Genomic DNA, 19,928 nt, shown 5'->3' on the forward strand with positions numbered 1-19,928 from the left:
ATGCGGGAAGGAGGAGGTGAGATGAATTGGGAGATTGGGATCGACATACATCCAATACTGATACTATATACGAAATAGATAAGTAATGAGAATATACTGGATAGCTCAGGGAACCCTAGTCAGGGCTCTATGGTGACCTAAATGAGAAGGAAATCCAAAAAAGAGGGGCTCTATGTATACATATGGCTGATTCACTTTGCTGTACAGTAGAAACTAACACAACATTATCAAACAACTATACTTCAATAAAAAATTAATTTAAAACAAAAAACAAAAAAATACCAAATGTAATATACTTTATTTCCTCAATGAAGTGAATTTCCCTGTTAAAGGCTAGAGATTGATTAGAAAAACCCAGAGTGATTCACTCTGGATTAGACAAAAGCAAAGACCAGAGACATGAAATGAAAGTTTCACTGAGGACTGCCATTGTCCTTTCATTTGCCCTACTCTCAGGAGACTTGAACCAGGCATTTGGGCAGGGTACTAATTCTGTGTCCCTGCAAACCAGCACAGTCTAAATGTTTGTTCACACTTATTCAGAGCAGGACCTCATGAGGGAAAGACGGAAGACTCCTGTTGGTGGCAGCTTTTATCTCTGACCCAAACTTCAAGACTTCGCTGAATAAATCAAAGACTTTTCTGAGGAGATATTTTGATGACCAGCTATTGCTACTTGACCAGCTGATTTCCACTCCAAGCTAGCCTCTCAAAGTTTAGGTCCCAACAAGGTATATAACTTTCCTTGGAAATTTTCTAATAAATGTACTTCTTCCATCTTATTGATTGCCCAATGATGTCCTGGTGTCTCCTGCAGATGGAAGCCCTGGACACCATCTAGCTGGTCTACCTCTCAACACGTCTCTGCCAGTCTTATACTCCCGTCACTTACTTGGGTTCCTGGTGTCAGGACCACCGAACATATGTCCCTCTTTCCCCACTTACCCACATGATAAAAACAGTGCATTTCCGAACACAAGATCTCTTGTCACGAGGACTCCCTCTAAACGCTGTGAACAGAAATGGTGGGTCTAAAGGTATAAACAATAGTAGAGATGGAGGCCAAGATGTAGAAGATATGTATCCAAAATGTTCCTACGGTCATCTGGATATGACACGTTGAATGAAGTTTGGAGCCACTGCTTTGTGCTGCCGTCTAAAGAAAAGATTTAAGAATTCTGCCCCCAAAAAATAAGGCTACATTCTAACTTATTTAGTAAAACAGTACTTTGGACTTCTCGACACTTCTATTTCATTAGCATGGTTTGCGTGTAAACTTCTAATTGGTTTCTTTATACTCACTTTTAAAAATGAATATATTCTTCTGCATTAACATTTTATATAACATCATGGTCTAGACATGTACATGTACTGCTAAAATTAAATCATCAATAATCACTATCTAAAATGAATTACATTCCAAAAGCTCTGGCTAATGATTTATCTCTTCTTCATGGAACCGATCTCTATCAGATTGATTTATGTAGCAGCCAATCATGTTTCAGTAAACTGCAGCATGCACATGCATCTTTAAGTGATGATAAGCTGTGACTGTCCATTTATTTGTACAACACTAGCAACAAAAAAAAGAAGGAAAAAAAAAGTCCCAACCTCTTTCAAAAGCTTCACACTCTGACCAAACCCTCTAAGAAATGATAATGGCCAATCCTCTATCACATTTCAAAATAACTGATATACTAGGATCAAGCATATGCAAAAACATACACAAAAATGGTGCGCCATTAAAAGAGTGACATTTGATACAGGGAATTCTTTGCCTTTGCATGTTTACATTATTCGCTTTGATAGCAAGGTACCTTTTTGCACATTTACATTATTTGCTTTGATAGTAGATGCTTTTGTTAGTTGTTGAAGTGATTGACAACCTCATGCTGTTCTATTTAATTGCCTTTTCTGCAATGCAAGGTTCTATGTTTAGAAGACGCTGTTTCATAAATAAACCCAAAGTGTGTGTGTGTGTGTGTATACTACAGAGGTTTCATTTCTCAAGTCAATTCTGTAACTATTCAGCTACAGCTGTCGCCATATTTATCTGTATTTACATTAGGGTTCATTCTCATCCTTCATATTTTTTTGGCTTTTCTATGTTTAAGGAAATTAACAGATCTTCTTAAAAGAATGAGAGCCTTTTCTTACAACTCTTCAATACAGAGGGAAGGGTGGAGGTATTGGACATATAATGTTTTAGCGTAAATCATCTATTCCTTCAAGCCCCACACAATTTTCTGCATAAGACCACCTCTAAGATTTAAAAACTGTAAGGATTTTGCATTCTCCCTGAATTTGTGTTCTAGTTTTTGGGTTTGTTTTCTCAATAAATTCCAAATACTAATTTTTTCCAGTTAACAAAATATAATATAGAAATATTACTGTGAAAGGGTTTTGTCACATGATGATTTCAAAAATAGTCTCCCATTGAGAGTTTGGTCAATCATATGATATAAAAATATACAGCTCAATAGTAAGATCTTTAGTGATTTTTTTTTAACTTAGCTAAAAATTAAGTTCAATTCTGAAAATTAAGTTATTATTATATCTTAGACTTATCTTCAGAAATAGTTCAAGATGATTATTACTGCTTTTTTTTTTTTTTTAATGTAGTCACTCTTTGTTATTTGTCACAGGTCTAGATGATCCTGAGCACATTTGATAACAAACTCCATAGGCATTCTACAGGTCAACACACATGATATTAACACTGTGGTGACTTTCCCTCCAATACTCTGTTGTGAGCTAAAGTCACAGAGACAGTGATTTTAGAGGCAAAGAGGTAGAGAAATGAAGCAGACAGACTGTTGTTTTCAACTGGTCTGAGACATAAAAAGTTGGATCGACTATGATTGTTTCAATTGTTAAATGAGGCAGGGTGATGTAGATAAAGTACTTAAATTTAAATCCTGACACTACCAACTCATTTGAGGAGGAAATGGCAACCCACTCTGGTATTCTTACCTGGAAAATACCATGGACAGAGGAGCCTGGCGGGCCACAGTCCATAGGGTCATAGTTGTGTAATTGTGTGTATCTCTTAACCATTCTGAGTTGTTTCTTCATCTGTAAAATGGAAACACACAATATCTACTTTCTAAGAAATAGCCACCATTGGATGACCTGGAAAAGAAGAAGCCAGAAGAATAAGTACACAGCTCCCAGTCCTCACTTTCTCAATCTCCTCTCTCATTGGCTAAACCCAATGTGAATCCCTGACTTCCCTGGCTCAGACAGTAAAAAATCTGTCTGCAGTGCAGGAGATCTGGGTTTGATCCTTTAGTTGGAAACATCCCCGGAAGAAGGCAATGGCAACCCACTCCAGTATTCTTGCCTGGAGAATCCCATGGACAGAGGAGCCTGGCAGACTACAGTCCATGGGGTTGCAAAGAGTCAGACACGAATGAGCAACTAACACTTTAACTTTTTTCAGCAGGATTTTCAGAATCCAGAAGACAGGAGTTCACTGACGCAATTCACAGGGAAAGCCTCCAGGGCAGAGGCAGGGTGGAGAGTGGTGAAGAGTAGATGATGAGAGATAAGGAAAAAGTCAATGTACCTATGAAAGAAAGCAATACAGTCCTAAAATAGAGAACCCAGAAAGAATCAGGTCAGAGCAAGACTACGGAGGAGGTAACACATAGATGGTGCTCTGAAGAATGAGGAGTCAAACACATAAAGAGATAAGCAGAGAGAATTCTAGGCAAAAAGAATAGTATTGGCAATGGTCCTGGTGTAGGAAAGAGCTGTCTGTACTCTGTGACTTGAAAGAATACTCATGTGGTTTTCATAAGTCAAGGTAGGAATTTAGACCTAATTGGTTGTGCAATGGGTTTTAAATAGGAGAGTGACATTTGGAAGAAGTTTACAGATGCTGTGTGAAGAATGAACTGAACAAGAAAACTGGGAGAAAAAAAAGGAAAAGGAGCATTAAAAAAAAAAGCTAAATATACAATAGAGTAGATGTCACAAGGCAAAACCAAATGATTAAATGGCAAATGAGTCATACAGACCAGAAAGTTCATGTGTTCAGAGAAAGGACAATGCCTTTCTACTTGAGTTAATAATGAAGGTTTTATCAGAAGACAGTTTAAACTGGAACTTAGAGGCTGGTACAGAATTAAAACAAATGGAGAGAAAGGGGAAGCCCAATCCAGAATAGGAAGAAATGGAAATCAGTAATTACGTACAAATGTTTGGCAAAGAATGAAGAGGGCTTTTTTCAGGCAAGGAACAAGGGAAACGGAGCTGGGCTCAGGAAGAAGGACATATATGAGTATATTGGGATTTGTTAATTAATTTTCTGTTCTTCTCAGGTCAAGTTTTTACTCTTATCCAAGTCTTTCAATAAGTTTGGTAAGATTTTCAGGTACTCTGGATACAAGAGAGATATTTTAGGGTTTATCCCTTCAAATCATATCACATAACCAATCTATCAGCTACTGATCTAACTTATGCAAAGCTGCTTTTCAAAGATCAGAAATAACCAAAGTAAAATGTACTCCAAACAAGGTTTGGCAAGCCAGTAACATAAGCATGGATTACATTACATGCTGTTCTAGAGTATCTATTACATCTTTGCTTCTCTGGTGCAGAAAGTTGAGAAAGACCTATGTATTTGTTCTTACTGTTTTTTTTTTTAAGCTAGGAAATCTGATTTTATTGATGATGGAAATTGAGCTGTATTTCTATTGGCCTACCAACACACGGAAAAGTAGAGGCAGCATCTATACAAATTCTTAAGAATAAAGTTTTAGTTTTAAGAGATGACTAGTGCTATTTTTTGAGACATTAATGCTTCAAACTCATTCTTGTTCTGTGTGTATATATATGTCATATTGAACTATTTTGTTATATTTTTCCTAGAAAATGGCATCAAATTTTTATTTGAAACATGTTTTCTTTAATTCTAGAATATAGTTTTCTTAATATAAGACAGGAGAAGCCAATGGTACCCCACTCCAGTACTCTTGCCTGGAAAATCCCATGGATGGAGGAGCCTGGTAGGCTGCAGTCCATGGGGTCGATGTAATTGGCAATATATTTAATTCTATAAATCATTTAAATCTATTATATTTTCTATATATATCAATTAATGATACAAATATAATGTATTCATGTGTGGAACTGAAGAGTCAAAGTGTTTAAGATCATTGCTCAAGATTATCTAACAAGTAAAGGGCATAACTAAGACTTGAGTTGAGAAATAATTAGGAAAATAATTTTCCCACATCTCTTTTTTGCGATATTTTGAACCTTCCTCTGAGGACAGTAGAGTCACTAATGAAACTCATCGTGAAAGTGAAAGTGAAGTTGCTCAGTCGTGTCCAACTCTTTGCGACCCTGTGGACTGTAGCCCACCAGGCTCCTCCATCCATGGGATTCTCCAGGCAAGAATTCTGGAGTGGGTTGCCATTTCCTTCTCCAGGGGATTTTCCTGACCCAGGGATCGAACCCAGGTCTCCCGCATTGCGGGCAGACGCTTTAACCTCTGAGCCACCAGGGAAGCCCAACTCACAGTAATTGTATATCAATTAGTATTTCACAATAAGGCTAATAATGACCAAGTGAAATACAGGTAAAAATAAAAACCTTTACCAGGACTTACGTTACAAAGTGACTTTATTTATGGAACCCAAACATACCTCATAATTTGTTATGTTATTGTCTCTGTGATTGTTTAATTCATCTGTACCTCTCTCATGAGATTATTAAAAATGAACAACTAAATAGTGGTAATTCAAGTCAATTCATTCATGAATTGATTTTGATTCCTTTTCTATGCCCATTTGGAACTCACACTTTGTTCAAGGCTTTGCTCAGTTTCCACCCATTCCACATAGGGTTCCTGACTACTGAGACCGTTTTCTATCTCCCTTTGCTTTCCACACTCCACATTAATTTGGGGCATTACTTTGTACCTAAGGAGTTCAGTCTTATGGGGTTAAACCCAGTGCTTGTAAAAAAATAGAAGGATTTCTGGCTTCTTCTTTCAAAGCTTTCTTCTCACCACCCCATTATAGCTCTTCACTTAAGTTTGGCCAAGTGTATCCTCTTTATTGGGAATTTGAATCTTGAGCAAAGTAATACAGAAACAAAATACAAGAACTAAAGAAATGACTAGAAAAGGTCAATTTAAAGGAACTTTAAAAGCATTGATAGGAATTCAATTCATACTGCTGAATTAATTTTCAATGAGAAGAGTACAAAAGTAAGTAATCATCAAGTAAGCAAACTATTCCTTGAGTTATACTTTTCCTAGTAAAATCTAAAAACATCATAATGGAAACTATTCACTAACCACAATATCTTCTATAAAATAAAGCCACATTCATGTTTAAATTCTACAATTTTTTGTTAAATACAAGACAAAGGCTTTTATCTCACCATGAAGACCAACAGAAGAGAGAGGAATGTGGAATTAATAGTCAAAGTCAAGTGAAGTAATAAAATGGAGTTCTCCGTGACCCATGGCCTTTTCTGCAGTACTTTAGTACATTCCTTTGATAAGCAAATACCAAGATCACATTGCATTCATAACACACTAGGAACTTGCACAAAGAGATTGATTTCATTTTTTATTATTCAAAAATTCTAAATGAGTCTCTCAGAGTGTTTGTGAACAGCATCATTTGTGGTATTTGGAGAGTTCATTGTATTGTCAATGATTTTCACAAATAAAAGAATACAAAAAATGTAGAGTGCAGTCTATAAGGGTACGAATAAACCACAGAAGTAATAACAACACTGCCTGCTGGTATGCTGCTGCTGCTGCTAAGTCACTTCAGTTGTGTCCAACTCTGTGTGACCCCATAGACAGCAGCCCACCAGGCTCCCCGTCCCTGGGATTCTCCAGGCAAGAACACTGGAGTGGGGTGCCATTTCCTTCTCCAATGCATGCAAGTGAAAAGTGAAAGTGAAGTCATTCAGTCGTGTCTGACTCTTAGCGACCCCATGGACTGCAGTCCGCCAGGCTCCTCCATCCATGGGATTTTCCAGGCAAGAGCACTGGAGTGGGTTGCCATTGCCTTCTCCGCCTACTGGTATAGAACCTTACTATTCAAAAACACTTTAGTAATTGTGATTCAAATGATTTGTATCATATGAAAAGAAATTCTATGGAGAAATTAAAGAAATTATCTGTAAATATCACTCAGACATCCATTTAGAGACACAATATTTTCAGAAAGTTATTTTATTCATTAAATATAATATATTATATATACATGGTATCATGTCTATATACAAATTTTTCAATAACTGGCATAAGAACATATTTCATTTTTATCCAGAATAAGTAAATGTTGGCTTTTTATACACAAATGATAAGAATGTTATTTTTCACAGTAATGCTTAAAGAACTTGGCTTTCCTAAATAATTCATGTAATTTTTCCTCTGTTAGTACCCATTTGTATAACTGTGTATGATGAAAGTTAAGAAGTACCCCATCAGGAGGGGATGAAAGGCTGGCAACACTTGAAAAATTATAAACTAAACAGAAGTGATGCTATGGTCCCCCTTTCACATAAAAAAAAATCATAAAGTATTTCCTGTTTTGTCCCATTTCTCAGCTGGAACATACTCTCATAGAGGGAGCATGAAGAGATTAAAATCTAACTTTTTTTCTTCTTTAAGAAAACATAAGCATAATCACTTTTGATTTCTTTCAAGTAGTTCAATAAACAATGAGAACTATTTTAAAACTACAGGCATTCCATGGGAATCTCTCTGAAAAGAAATAACTTACACTGAATGTCATTTTATGAGTTAAGTTTATGGCAAGCTATAATCTTTTTGCAATATAGAGTGCAGTAAAAGCTAATTCATACATGTCCCTTTTCATCCAGTATATACAGGAGATCCAAATTTTATCTGCCGGAAATGACCTAAGGTGATTTTTTCTTCCTTTGAGAAGCAGAAGAATATTAAAATTGCAGGTACTTGTCAAGAGTTTCCTTAATTTACAAATGATCTACTTGACACTGAGTGCCTGGGGATGTCTTAATTTGTCTGCATCGGTGTTTCAGATCATGGTCCATAATGTGAGGGTTCTCTACTGTAGACAGAAAGCGCATGGGGACAGAGAGAGGAAGACAGCCAGAGGTTACTTAAACCAAGAATTGGAAGATCTTAGGCAGTTCAACCTGAAACAAAGGCATAAAACACACCATACCCTAAACCTTATAAAATAAAGGAGGAGGTAATGGGCACTCATGAAGGGCCAGCCACACGGATGCCCCCACATGGTGCAGGGCCAAATACGCGGAAAATATACTGATGTATCTGGAGAACTGGGAACTTCTCTAATGTGTGTGGGTTTTGATTTGGTATTTATTTCCAGGCAGCCTTTATTAGGAAATCCCTCAAAACCAAAAGGCCTTCACGTTGGTTTCAGGGTCATGAAGGAGGAGAACTGGGAGACTATGTCATATTTCACAGACCTGGCAGGCTGATGGGGAAGGACTTCAGAAGATCAAAATGTGCTGGGGCAGCTGGAGAAAAAAGAAAGAGGAGTGATCTTTGTGGTCTTTCAGAAGAAATAATAAAGCAAAGAAGAGCAAAGGTAAAGGTTCCTTTACCAATAATATTTATTGACACTTGCTTTATTCTGTCTCTACCTTTCTAGGATTCTAGGTTTCATAATGAATAAGAGTATATGAGCAATGAGCCATTAATAATTTCATGCTGGAATAATACTTGGCTTTTGTACTGCACACATTTGTACATGTCAAATTACTTGATATTCATATCCATCAACCACATTTTATGAGTCAGAAAAAATGAGGATTAGAAATACTAGGCCTATTAATTTGAGAAACAAAGACTAGAACCTGAGTTTCTAGTTGTCTGTTTTGCTATACATGGAATGAATGAGTTTAGATACAACTCTTTTCCTCCAAAGAGAGAATAGGAATGCTTTCCAGAAGCAAAACTGAGCTGATATTTTAGTGTGAATAATTATTGGATGCCTTGCTGAGACTTGTTTTGCTTGTCCATTCCAACAACTAAATCTTTAAAAAACAAAGCTGACATTTGTTTCGGTTTTCTCTAAATGAAGAGTGTAGGTATTTATGTGGTGTTTTCCTTGTGGCTCAGCTGGTAAAGAATCCGCCTGCAATGCAGGAGACCTGGATTCAATCCCTGGGTTGGGAAGATCCCCTGGAGAAGGGAAAGGCTGCCCACTCCAGTATTCTGGCCTGGAGAATTCCATGGACTATACAGTCCATGGGGTTGCAAAGAGTCGGACACAACTGAGTGACTTTCACTTTCACTTTCACTGTGCAAAAGTTCTGTAAACTCCTTTAGATCTTTTCTGTAACCAAATCCCATATAGGAATCAGGTGTCAAAATCTCCCTCTCTTCTCCCCTCCTTCCCTCTCTTCTCCCCTCCTTCCCTCTCTTCTTCACTCCCTTGGTCTTTACCTTCCCATCCCATCCCCTCTCCCCTCCAACCCCTTCACCACCGCCCCCCGCGTGCTAACCATTTAGCTTCATATTGCTCTCCCTTTTGTTTCCTCCTTTTAGCCTTGCTGCTTATACCATTCCTCTTGGAAAGTCCCATCGTTCCTATATGTGGACCTCTCTGCCTGTCGTGTCTTCAGGAATTATATACTGACCCACAGCTCTTAGCTCTCATAATTCTAGGAGCAGTTGCGCAGAATTCTTCTGGATAAAACTCTTCATCCTCATTATATATTTAATCACTAAACTTCTTTGGATTTTTTTCTAATTCTCAAACAATTTCAAGGGAAAAATACATCCTTCTTGGGGGCAGGTGCATGATTCACAATGGTTCTCTCTTTCTAAAAAAAATTTTTTTTCTTTTGTTCAGTTCAGTTCAGTCGCTCAGTCATGTCCGACTCTTTGCAACCCCATGAACTGCAGCACGCCAGGCCTCCCTGTCCATCACCAACTCCCGAAGTCCACCCAAACTCATGCCCATCGAGTCAGTGATGCCATGTAGCCATCTCATCCTCTGCTGTCCCCTTCTCCTCCTGCCCCCAACCCCTCCCAGCATCAGAGTCTTTTCCAATGAGTCAACTCTTCGCATGAGGTGGCCAAAGTACTGGAGTTTCAGCTTTAGCGTCATTCCTTCCAAAGAACACCCAGGACTGATCTCCTTTAGAATGGACTGGTTGGATCTCCTTGAAGTTCAAGGGACTCTCAAGAGTCTTCTCCAACACCACAGTTCAAAAGCATCAATTCTTCAGTGCTCAGCTTTCCTCACAGTCCAACTCTCACATCCATACATGACCACAGGAAAAACCATAGCCTTGCATGACCATAAAACCAGGCTCTTTCTCTGGAATATAGATGATTGATTCAGGAGAGGTGATTATTTCAAGGGTAGCTAATCCAAGCTGGTAGCATCAGCTTCTCTTTCCCAGAAACTTGAAATTTAAAATCTAGAGACACAGACTGAGATGTGCCAGAGCTGATGCAAACAGAGACGAGGCGGGGGATGAAGGCAAAAACCACACTTCTGCCTCTGAGATCCGAGATCCTACTGCTGCCCCCTCACCTGAGGTCCTGGGGAAGCTCACCCTGGGAGGTGATGAATTCCCCACTATCATCCCAGTAACATCCCAGTAAGTCACGAGCTAGAGCCTTTTTGTTGTTGTTGTTACTGGAGGAAACTATTTTCCAAAAGGATCTAGACCAAGAGATGGTTGCTTAGTTGAAAAAAGCTCTTCAGGTGGGAAACCATAAAAGTGATGATACTTCAGATTCTTTAAGATATAAAATGTATAGATGTTTTCCAATTATTTTTAGATCTGCTGATTGGAGTTTCTACTGTTATTCTTGTAAAAACCACAGCCAAAATCAATAACTGTGAGTTCTAATTTAAGCTTCTTCAAAGTAAAATAGGAGTTTTAAGCTAGTAGTAAAGCAATCTGGGTACACAATTACTTCAAATTCTACCAATTTTTTTTTCCTGATTCATACTTATCTAAAAACATGTGATCGCTGAGCAATGTTGCTTTAATGGATTGCCCTTATCAAGTTTTCCCAAGTATTTAATTACTGCACCCACAACAATTCTTTCACTATGTCATCAGGAAATATTAAATTACATGATTATAATACTATAACAGTTTGGAAACAAAACAAACATACCTTGCTCTTATTAAGCATTAAGTTCACCAGTAAGAGGAAAAAGTGCTCAAGCATGATAGAGAATAACCATTTTTGCAATAACTCTTGCATTTAGCATGATGCAGGCATTAGTGCATTTTATAGGGCAATTGGAAGGCATCTATTAATCTAGAGCAGTGGTTAAGTGGAGATATATTAAAAGAGCACCCACTAGACTTAAAGCCAAAAGACACCTAACTAATATAAGACATGCAAGGTCAATATAAGACATTGAGGTCAAAGGAAGAACTTTAAAGTAGATGAAAATACTGTGCATTTAGCCTTTTCCACAATTTTACTTATGTTAATAGTTAGATACTAAAGAGAAAGTGTGGCTCAGTGAAATAAATCAAAAGCTGGCCTTTGGAATGAATACTGACTCTTTCCCAAGCTGAACATCTCTTAACAGGCAAAGCAACTGTAATGGTCAGCTGCCAAACGACTGCATAGTTTATTGCATTCAGGTAGAAAAGAAGAAAGTTGAGAAAATTTTAACATTCTCTGGAAAAGTGTGTAGACCTGATCTTTATAATCAGTCTTCACTTTTTAATAATTATTAACTGCTTATTATGATTGAAAGGGGATTTAATCAATAAGAGGTCATTAGGAATTATAAAATGAGAATTGTATTCTGAAGAAAAATGTAAATATAAAACACATATACGTATCTATGTATAAGTCCAGCCACTATTATTAGACACTCCGGCTGTTAATGGTATTGTGTTTCTGACTTAGATATAGTGTGGTCCCTAAGTTTGATATGAAAACGACACGAGAAAATGAAGTATGCTTTTAGTTGATTATGCTAGAAGATATAATAAAGAATATAGAATTGCCACTTGAAAATTCATCAGGTGTTCTTTCATATCATTAGGTTGTGAATTTCTAAAGTTCAATGGCCATCAATATATATTGATCAACCTTCAAAAAGAAGAATTAATCTGTAATCATGAATAATGACCTCTACATGACATTGATGATCCCTAAATCAGAAACCTACATGCATGAGAGAATTAACATATATTCAGCATGAAAAAAAAAAGTGAAAGTGTTAGCCACTCAGTTTTGTCCAATTCGTTGTGACACCACGGACTGCCCCCCAACAGGCTCCTTTGTCCATGGAATTCTCCAGGCAAGAATATTGGAGTGGGTAGACATTCCCTTCTCCAGGGGATCTTCCCTGACCCAAGGATCAAACCCAGGTCTCCCACATTGTAGCACTGTAGGCAGATTCTTTACTGTCTGGGCCACCATGAGAAGTGAAAGTCGCTCTGTCATGTCTGACTCTTTGCAATCCCATGGACTGTGTAGTCCATGGAATTATCCAGGCCAGAATGCTGGAGTGGGCTGCCTTTCCCTTCTCCAGGGGATTTTCCCAACCCAGGGATTGAACCCAGATTTCCCGCATTGCATGCAGATTCTTTACCAGCTGATCCACCAAGGAAGCCCTGTATTCAGCCTATCTATAGGCCATTCGGACCTAATGAAATTCTTTCAAAGGATGCCTCCATACACAGGGTACCATACTAACTCTTAGCAAATAGAATTGCCCTAAATTTCTTGATTGGACCAGCCCTGCAAAGAATGGCACGCTTCCAGAGTCATACCCCAGCGCGGAATCTCCTGTGTTCATTTTCTCAGATAAACTGTGTGTAACCTCCAGTGACAAGAAGGAGTCATCAGTGCTGAGTTCCTACTCTGCAAGCCCGCCGACTTCAAAACCCGGCCCATTGGCACCAAAGACTGCCAGGCTAACAGTGTGCAGAGAACCAACAGAGACAGACGCCAAAGGGACTGCAGAAAGCGGAGCTAAAGCTGCTGATCACAGGTGATCGGGATGCTGTGAGGCACCACCGGAGGTAATGTGGAAAACCTGTCATTTTCTGGGTAGCGACAGGAGTGCCCGTGGGCAGAATGGGGGTGGCTAACGCCACAGAAACCATGTCACACTGCTCAAGAGTGAGCATGCAAGTGGGACTCTAACAGCAAAAGGATTCCCCACCAGCAGCTCCCAGGACTGGAAGGACTAAGTCATTACGCGGTGCCTGTGAACTCTCCACAGGGCTCCATTGATCTTGCGGTCTGCACTCATGCACAGGGCTTGAAATACCTTCAGCTCTGTCATCTGTAAATACTAGCAAAGGTTGCTCCCTCTCCCCAAAGTTAGGAAGGACAGGGACGATACCCAAACATGCTCATGCAGGCAGGTGCAAGTTGGGGTAACAACAAAGCATTGTCTTTTATATATCCCTCCCCCACCCTACGGGACATTTTAGGGACTGGAATGTAAAACCTTCATTTCGAATGTATTGGGATGGAGGTGGATGCAGTATCTCCATCTGATCAAATTTCTACACAAGTAACACAAATTTCATATTCATTCATTCACATCTCACCAAAGATGTATCTTTGGATCCCAGGGCTTTGTGGGTCCTTTTCTCACAATACTTTTATTACTCTATTTTGAAATAGGATAATCACTCTTTAATTCACCTATTCAGCAAAGTTTTCTTGAATGCCTATCATGTGCCTTCACTGTGCTAGGCATTGTCTTGTTAAAGAACAAGATGGGAAAGCCTCTGCCTTCCTGGAGTCAAAGCTCAGATGACAGATATTTTAAAAATTAAACTTTTGTGAAAACTACAACCCATCTAGGTGTCTTGAAGCAATAACAGGTGCCTAGGTTGTAGCCCCTCAATCTAGACTGACTATATAATGTTCAGCAGTAGTTGGGACTCTGGCTGGCACAGAACAGATACTTACTAAATAGTTTACTAAATTGATCTAGTGAGTATCAGAACAACAATAAGATTGCATGAATAATTGGAAGAAAAATTTACATTTTAGAGACATTTTAGAAGTGATATCTTTTCTTTCCCATCAGGATATTTGCTTTTCATTCCTTGAATTGTAAATATTTAAAAGTTTATTAAAAAAAGAAAACCTAATATTTCTAAGACATACAGACTATTTTTAATGTGCTAGTTTTTCAGTCTTGAGGTGTATTTTTGGAAATCTAGGGCAAACATTTAGTGTAGTTCACTCTAACATATGAACCTGATTCAGAGGCCCCACTCTTTTTGAGGCTTAGGCTACAATCTTATCCTGCTTTCTTCACTTTAAGTGAAGTACTTATGAAACCTGTGTTTGTTATTTAAAACTCTTGAACACACTTCTGAACAGGGTACAGCAAGTCAGGGAGAAAAATTAATCTGCCTGTTGAAAAGTCTGACACCTATAAGATTCCACTGGCCTGAAAGAGTGAGTGATGTGTCTACAAGAAGCAGTTACTCTTAGCTAAATAGTTTGACTACACAATGTAAGCTAGTGCTATATCCCCATGCTGTCCAGAGGCTTGCCTCTGCTCTCTGGAGCTTCCAGGGCTGCAAATGAGTTTTCTACAAAGAGTTAATGCCTAGTGCAACAGTGGACGTCTGAACTCTACTCCAGCCTTAAAGACAATATTCGTCCATCCCCATTCTGTGCTGTGCTTAATTGCTCAGTTGTGTCAGACTCTTTGTGACCCCATGGACTGTAGCCCACCAGACTCTTCTGTCCATGGGGATTCTCCAGGCAAGAACACTGGAGTGGGTTGCCACGCCCTCCTTCAGAGGATCTTCCCAACCCAGGGACTGAACCCAGGTTTCCCACATTGCAGGCAGATTCTGTACCATTTGAGCCACCAGGGAAGCCCAAGAATACTTGAGTGGGTAGCCTGTATCTTCTCCAGGGGGTCTTCCCAACGCAGGTATCGAATTGGGGTCTCCTGCATTGCAGGTGGATTCTTTACCAGCTGAGCTACCAGGGAGTCGTCCATCCCTATGCAACTGTAATTGCAAAATATTTAAAGACTCATCCATAGACAAATATGAAAGTATCCATAAGCTGAAGCCCAAAAACTTTGAAGAAGAGTATACATCTTTATTATGGATTTCCTTGATTTGTGATACAGGTTTCATACACTCCATTATCTAAAAGTCCTCTTCTGATTTTGTGCTTTATATTTCCTCATTGCTAATGACCAGAGACAGATGATCTCTAGCAAAACTAAGGGCCAGAAAGAGGTGATGGATGGCTTGCTAAAAACATTTAAATTTACATTTAAATCTGTAAATACCCCACATACCCCATTTACTCTTCCTAAAGGGGTATGTTTCAATCTAACAAGGCTTGCTTTCTTCTCAGATAGCAGGGCACAAAAATTTATTGTGTCAACCCTTAAGAAGCTTACATTTTAATGAGAAGAAACAAGTATCCCTCAGCTAATGTTAATGTGAGGCAAAAGCAAAATACAACAGAAGTATAAATGCAAGACCAGGAGATCACAGAGGATAAAAAAAAGGGGCGGGGGAGGCACTGTTTAAAGGCAAAGAGACAAATCCAGCCTCACCAAGCAGTGATGTCCAGTATCTGAACCCTGTAGGCTATGATATCAGAATGCAGTGAAGAGGGGCTGGAAGCAGAATCAAGAAGATAGTGTGAGTTACTGACCACTGCTGGGAGCAGTGAGGCGCTGGAGCCAAGGAGGGCGGGGAGCTCCACCCCAGACACAAGTTCATCCCCTGGATGTATCTAACCTTTGCAAAGCTGTATCTGCGGGGATTATTTATTTAGTTGAAGTTTGGGGCATTATCCTTGGGAGAATCCAGATGCCTTGGTACATTTTAGCTTCAGAATGTAACAGAGAAATCTATCCTTGCCTAGGGTGGCATTTGCTACTATAAATCATGACGTGCTGGGTTTTAGCTGCGGCTGAAAGCTGAAATACATCTCCTTTTAACTTCTACTCCGTGGTCCCAGTTCTGCCCTCAGGAACGAACAGAGATGAAGTTGAATCCCTCTTCTGTGTGGCAGCCCTTGAACTGTCACTAGAGGGGCCCCTTTCATGTACTTCCCCAGGTCCTCAGCTCCATGAACCATTCCTGTTGGTGTACACTCTGCTCCCTGCGCTGTCCCGGGCCTCTTCCTCGGCACATCCTCGAACTTGTCACATCTCTCCTAAAATAGGAAGCCCACACGGAGCACCGGGTTCCTGGGAAGAGGAGCCAGGGACAGCTTCCTTCCTCATCCTGTGCACTGTGTTTATAAAGATGTCCTCGAAGGGCTGGCGGTCTTTCTAAGCAGCCCCTCATCCTGTTGGTGCCTCCTGAGTTTACTACATAGCCACACGTGGAGACATTTATCACATGGACCTTGAAAATCCATCTATTCTCATGCCAACTCCTCATGTAGCCTCAGAGTCAAACTGTACTTCTTAAAGCAGGAACAAAGATGTCTGTTACACCTCATGGGGAAAAGGCACACTAGTTACTAGCATTACTGAAACAGCCAGCATCTATTGAGCTCTTGTATATGCCAGATAATCATTTTAATGAATTATATCCTTTCACAAAATTAAACTATGTGTTTAATCATAAAATATAAACAGATAGAAAGACATCAGTACAAAAGGACATAATATAAAAGGCAAATCTTACTCTTATCACACATTTCCATGTTTCATATATCCCACCAAAATTTTTCTGTGTGTATATATTATATATCATGTTTTTACATAATATCTATAATACTCAGTCTTAGTTTCAATCTAGATCTAACCAGTTCTTAGAAATTATTTCATAACATTCCATACAGGGTCATCTAAATCTTTCCAACAGCTACATGTATTTCATTGAGTGGATGTACCACGGTTTGAATCTCATTTAATTCTAACAACAATGCTATGCATGAGTCTTCCTCATTAAACCCACGGAACACTGAGGTTTAAAGACACTATTACCTTTCTCAATGCCACAAGTTGTAAAGTAACTCTGTAAGGGTTCAAGGGCGTATCTGCCTGACTCCAGTGTTTATCTATGTATAACCCCTCTAGAAAATTTTCATGGAGGGATTTCATAATATTTCACAAACAGATTTTCAAGTACATAATGTCTTTCCCTTTATATTTTGTAATTGATACTATAAGACTTAGAAAGCGGCTCACGCATTTTGCTATGGCCAGAAATGTTCCCTGTCCTGAGCTAGTTCAGCCTCTGGAGGCCACAGATACCAGTGATTTGCCAGAGTCTAGTTGTAGAATGAAAGCATATTGTCTGTTCTCATCAGCACTGTTCATTTCTACACAATTTTACATTTTTTGTTGTGCAGGTGCCTTTTGTTTTTATTTTTAACAGAAACTGTTGCAGCATCCAGAAATATCTCATCGTATATTGAAAATCTGTGCTTTATTTACTGTTTTAATGTTCTTATTTACCCCAGTTCAGAAGGCCATAATTGGTTATATCTCCTGGCCTCATACTCCCCATCATTGTCTCTTGAATAAAGCTGCTAATTGCATGCAGAAAATATTAAAACATGATCATGACTCTGCTAAAAGAATAAACATGTCAAGTGTCAACAAGATATTGTAAGTCTGCTGTGCTTCAAACTGAGTCAAAATAGATGGCTTAAATTTGTTCTTCTCCGTGCCTGTTTTGAGAAAGTGAAAAAGATACACCTGTTATATTAGCACGTTCACTGTGCTCCAAGCCTGTTCCTCTTCACAATAAATAAATTAAGATTTTGGGTCCCTTTGCAAGCCTCAGTTCAATCTGACTCGGGCACCTCTCTGATCAAATATATCCACATGGTATTGTCTACTGCATTATAGCACATTAATAGCTTGTAAAGTGAAATTGATGCAGCCTGATAGACTGTTTTCCTGAAACAGTGACAAACTCATCAGTGATAGATGCACTAATGGATATGTTGAATTGCAATAAATATAAATGCGGAATCGAGCATTAAAAACGTCATCTTGTGAGTTTAGGTATTTATGAGGCTGAGCCAGCTGGAAACATGAGTGGTGTGTTCCTGTGAGCCGCGGCAACTCTGAGGTTCCAAGGAAAGCGGAGGCCCTTTCATCACATAGGTCAGGCCGCCGGCAAATTGTTGTCACAGCTGTGCCATTGTCAATTAGGCCTCCAATGACTCAGCCCTTTGTTTTTCCTGCTTGCACATCTCACCCCATCTTTTCTCTGGGCTTGGGTGCTTCACTCCTGCAACCTTTCCAACACATTTCCCCTCGGTGACTCTTCTCACATGTTCCGATTCATCTTCCAGGCATTGATCTACAGCTCAGAGAAGTGACATCAGGGAAGCATCTCAGCTACTTCAAAAGGCACTGTATTCCTTCTGGACTCTTTTGGCACGTCAGACCCAACAGGCCAAGCAGAAATGCTCCGCGTTGTTACACATTTGCCTCTGATGTGTCTGATGCGCCTGGCCAGCCTTTCTGAACCCTAAAGACTCTGTTTAATGTCAGCGAAATCCGGCAAGACAACAGGATCCGGGATGCAGTGGAGGACAGACGCATCTCACACAGTTTTTCGTCAAGCTCAAACAAAACCACGCATCAGGACCACGTCACAGACACATTGCATGTTTTAGGAAGACAGGGAACAGACCGGGAAGTATGTTTGGGGGGACCAGGTTGTTGGTTATGGAATTTTTTGAAACCTGCTGGAGTGGTAGATTAAAAGTTAGCAACAGTTTTTACCATGTGCCAATCTCAGTCTCAGGTTTGAGCATGGGGTCTGTTACAGTTACTGAAAAACGCCCTATTCATTTCCTGGCTTGCGTCTGCATCCAGTGTTCTCATAAACTGGTGCAGATTTGCTGTCAGCATTCAGTAAAGTGAATTACTCAGTGCTTTTTCAAATCAGTTGTCACAACGTGCTCTTGATGTGCTCTTAATAGAATATAATCAAACTGACATTATTTTAGAAGATTACTAGACTTGCCCCCCAAAAATAAAACAAATATTTGGCAATTGTAATTCAGTTTAACATGAAAATAAGTTAGTTTGCTTGTTGTTGATCCTGCTTATCACCACAAAACCTTCATAACTAAACTCTGTTTTAAAATAGTGATGTACCTCTTGTCATTGTCTAACAATAGAAGTAAATAATATAAATAACAAAACTAAAGAGAACAGCAATGTGCCACACGATGAAAAAATAACAGCATGACATTTTTAGTCTAACCATATTCTTCATCTAAAAGCTTACATAACAGATAAAACGTAAAGGAATCTTATAAACTTGATCCTTCAGTGTATTCTGGTTGATTGTTTAATCAATTGTGAGACATGTAGAAACCATCTCAGCCTTAAAATCAAGCTTCAGTGTAATGCTAAATCTCGCCCAAATTCATATCAAGTATTTTAATTATTTTCATAGCTAAGACAAACTATCAAGGACATTTTATCCCAAATTAGTAAATGGAAAGAAAGTGTCAAAGAAAATTGTGAAAGTTAGCGATAACTTTATTGGAATTGCTTCCCCTACTATTATTAGTCCTCAAACTCAGTTAAACAACTTTTTATTAAACGCTAGTTATAATTCAAGCAACTTTTTAATCTCTGGTGATGACAAAGCTATCCACTGAGTAAATATTTATTGAATATCTATTATGTGTCAACAAAGGGATATGAGGGAACAAGCAAGACCCTGCACTCATAGGGTCTTCTATTCTGCCAAGGTGCGGGTGAAGATCGAATATACATTTTAACACGAACAACAAAAATATAAGGTATCGATGAGCATGATGCAATGCAAAGAATGAAGACAGATGAGTAATTGGCTGCCTTTCTTAGACTGGTCAGGAAAAGCCTCTCTGAGGTTTAGATTTAAGCTGAAAAATACAAATAATGACAAGTCAGTCATATGAAAATAGAGGGAGAGCATTCCAAATAGCAGAATAATTGGTGCAAAGGTCTGGAGACGAAGACAAGTTTGGCAAG

The 19,928-nt window shown here is 39.0% G+C and overlaps 2 long non-coding RNA genes across 2 annotated transcripts in view; one reads left to right on the forward strand and one right to left on the reverse strand.

Moving 5' to 3' along the window:
• Positions 1 to 19,928, reverse strand: part of LOC133251669 (uncharacterized) — a 127,455-nt gene that overhangs the window by 63,348 nt on the left and 44,179 nt on the right. The window contains exon 2 of the long non-coding RNA XR_009737724.1: positions 2,974 to 3,075. This is a non-coding gene — a long non-coding RNA (uncharacterized LOC133251669). The remainder of the gene's footprint in view (positions 1 to 2,973; positions 3,076 to 19,928) is intronic.
• Positions 7,954 to 18,603, forward strand: LOC133251668 (uncharacterized). The gene is made up of 3 exons (XR_009737723.1): positions 7,954 to 8,573; positions 12,788 to 13,005; positions 18,248 to 18,603. It is a non-coding gene; the product is annotated as an uncharacterized LOC133251668 (long non-coding RNA).

The sequence above is a fragment of the Bos javanicus genome, chromosome 7 (assembly GCF_032452875.1).
Source record: "Bos javanicus breed banteng chromosome 7, ARS-OSU_banteng_1.0, whole genome shotgun sequence".
Taxonomy (NCBI): domain Eukaryota; kingdom Metazoa; phylum Chordata; class Mammalia; order Artiodactyla; family Bovidae; genus Bos; species Bos javanicus.